This window comes from Ananas comosus, unplaced genomic scaffold, assembly GCF_001540865.1.
Source record: "Ananas comosus cultivar F153 unplaced genomic scaffold, ASM154086v1, whole genome shotgun sequence".
NCBI lineage: Eukaryota > Viridiplantae > Streptophyta > Magnoliopsida > Poales > Bromeliaceae > Ananas > Ananas comosus.
In genome coordinates, this window is record NW_017891497.1 from 9,366 (window position 1) to 12,976 (window position 3,611).

Below are 3,611 nucleotides of genomic sequence, written 5' to 3' on the forward strand. Positions count from 1 at the left end.
CCCTGTTCCGGAACAAGCTAAAGCTATCCAGGGTACAGGAGCTTCGCAGAAAAATCTTCCGTCATGGTGTACCCTGGACAGCTTTCCTTGTTCCGGTACAAGGTGCTGATTTTGGAAAGAAACTTTCTAATCCTACTCTGTTTTGATTCTAAAGTCTATAAATAAGCTATAGGGGTTCTCTAACTGATTAAGCATCACAAGAATACATGTTTGAGAAACCCTAGAGGCTCGGATTTCATTCTAAACCTATTTTCTACAAATTAGCCTCTTTAGATCAAATCGAGATATCGTTTCGCATTCTCTATATGTCGATTTGATCTCCGCTTCGCTTGGAGTTCTATTCCCTGGTTTTCTACGATACTCCAAAGCGAAGGATCACCATATTCATGATATTCTTCATGGTGGCGTCGTGGATTCGGCGTATTTGACGGCGGTTCGTGGATTCGGATCGTGGGCTCGTGGATTCGAGTGGCGTCGTGGATTCGGCGTGATTGAAGCTTCGTGGATTCGAAGTGGAGGCGTTCGTGGATTCGGACGTGAGGGCGTGGACAACCCGGAGGGTAGCGCTAAGATTCATAGGAGGTCAAGAGAGGTTGAGTCCGTGGAGTCGGTAAATCACCTTGTAATCTTTTCTCTTAGTGGATTGTTTTTTTCGCGTGTTGGTCCCGTGGGTTTTTCTCCAAATTGGAGTTTTCCCACGTAAATCTCGGTGTGCTTTTTATTTTCCGCATTTATTTTTATTGCATCGAGATTTGTGGTTTTTGGTTGTTACACCTATTCACCCCCCCCTCTAGGTGATAGATACAATCTAGATAGATCCTTGGGCTCCTCAAAACTTTCACTACCACGTCGTCGGGGATTGGAATCGGCTGCTCTTCCACCTGAGTGGCAAAAACCCGCCCACTAGGTGCTCGAGAAGCCTCCGGCTGACGAGGCGCAGATGAGCGACCAGCAGACATAGCGGGTGGCAGTCCCGCCAACTGTCGTTGAGTATACTGAACCGAAGCTAATGACGGAGCAGGTGATGCGCCGCCCGGGCACTCTCGGCTCATGTGCCTCGGTTGGCCGCATCGGAAACATCGCCCCTCACACTGTGGGCAAGTAGCGACTCTATGATCTCCGCCGCATATCACGCACGGGTAGGTAGTCTGGCTCCTACCTCCTCGCCACTGTGATCGCTGGGGTCGCGGGGGTCGCTTAGAACTCGACTGCCCTGCGGACCCACCAGATGCCCGCTTCTTAGACTTATCCCTTTCCTTGTCCTTCTCGAATGTCTCGTGCTCCTCTCGAGCAATAGCATTACCGCGCTCTACCCAAAGCACGCGGTCAAGTACCTCCTCGTAGGTCTTCAGGCGGAACGCATGAATAACCTTGAATATTTCGGGTCGCAACCCGTGCTCAAAAGCCTCCGCCCGGTCCCTATCGCCATGAACCAAGCTCGGCACGCAGTTGACTAGGTGCGTGAACTCCCTTTCATACTCCCACACCGTCCGGCTATCTTGCCTTAACTTGCGAAAATCCTCCTTGATTTTTCGCTTGTCACTCTTGGGAAAATACTCCATCAGCAGCATCTCCCGAAACGCCTCCCAAGTAACGGAAGCAAAACCCAACGAGTGATTCTTCTTCGCTTGTGTCCACCATAGCCGCGCCGACCCCTCAAAGCAATGGGCCGCAAGGTAACCCTTATCCTTCTCCAGGGTGTAGACATCCTCGAACAACGCCTCCATCGCGGCTAGCCAACTCTCCGTCGTCCACGGATCCTTCACATCGCCGTTGAAGGTCGGAGGGTTGAACCGCTTGAATGCCGTCAGCGCCGCCAACGTGCGCTCCTGCTCGGCCTCAAGTACATCGGGAATAGGAGCCGATGAACATGATGCCGTCGGAGGAATAGCCGTCACCGGTGCCGTCGGAGGAATAGCCGTCACCGGTGCCGCCACCACCGTAGGAGGTGGTGCTACAGGAGCATTAGGTGCGGGCGGATCCCTCGTCACAGATGCCACCGCCGCCGCCTGTCGCGCCATCATCTCGTGGAGCTATCCAATTTGCTCCCCCTGTAGCCGCATAGCCCCAACCAAAGCCGCAACTTGGGCTCCCAGCTCGTGCACTTCATCCGATCCTGTCTGCTCGGGCACTTCATCAGGCAGTGCCGAAGCGACTCTGCGCGTGTAGCGTCTCGGGAACATTGTTCCTGAAACGTAACACACGTATCAATACTCGATACACGTGACTCTTACACGTTTCAAATAGCTACCCAATTAAGCGAAAGCAATCAAGCATAATTATTTTCAACTCTCGGTGTTATGTGGTCGGCCGCCCCACAAGATCCCTTAAGAAGAAAACAACTAAGCACTTGAATTCATCTCCAATTCCTTTTAGAGAAGTACCAACAAAAACCCAATAAATTAGCTTCCGTAATTACCAAGTCCACGTTAAACGTTTCCTAAGTCCCTATGGTCTCCAATCCTAGGGTTCCTAAGTCCATCCTAGACTTTTGCTTTCGTCCATTCTCTCTGATACTATTATATCTATCATGCCCCAATCCCCGCCAATTTGGTCGGGTTTGGGTCACGTCAACAGACGCCGGACGGACAGCATCTCTCCTGTCCGCCTAAGGCTCCAACAACAAGTATAATTAAGCAATCAACAAAGAGATATGCAATTATACAAGGCTTGCATGAGGGCAAGCAACAACGGAAGCGAAAGCTCTAAGCTAATACAAACAACCATACATAATATTTGATTACATTTTAACCAAATACAAGTAAACTACAACTATTACATTTTTTTTCCATTCAACATAATTCTTTACATTTTTGTCATTCTCTAAAATATATGATATATTTTCAACTTTACAATTCTAAATCAACAAAATAAAAGTTGATACATGTAGGCAAAAGGAATGACTAATGCATAAGTCTTAGTGGCCACTAGCTATGGCGCAACACCCTTGCCACAGTCCTCCGCCGCCCCGCTCACGCTCGGACCTGTAGGGTTAGTGGTGTGAGAACTACAATGAAGTTCCCAGTGGGTTCGACAATCGACCTCGCCGACTTACCCATTAGGTCTATTCAGGCATAAGTGTTTCAAAGGAAAGGAAACTGTAACCAATGCTAATGCTAATATTATGCCTGCAAGAAAGATGTCAGTGGATATATAATCGAATAATAAATGCTCATGCATGCATGCTTGTTTCATAACTTTACTTTGGCTTTTACCCAGTCTTGCCAGTTAACCTTGTTAACCCTAATAACTCACAACCCGAAATCCCTTAATAACGGGGGACTCGAACCACCCTAGGGACCGTCCTCTAGGGGGACTTTACCACGCCCAGTGGTGACCAACTCCGTAACGCACCGCTCGAGGGGGAGCTACCTCCCTCAAGCCAAGACTTATCGTGAGTATCGATCCAATCCTCAACTTGAGGATACATAGCCACTAGTCACAATGCCATTGTCATAATAGGTTTCTACCTATTTGTTCATGCTACTTTCTAAGTCATACTTGTCACAATGTCACTATGGTTGAATTATGTTTAGCAACCAATTTCTCAATGCCAATTATGTTTCTATTGTCAATATCACCTTTGTTTACTATTGTCTAAGTCCAAGTCT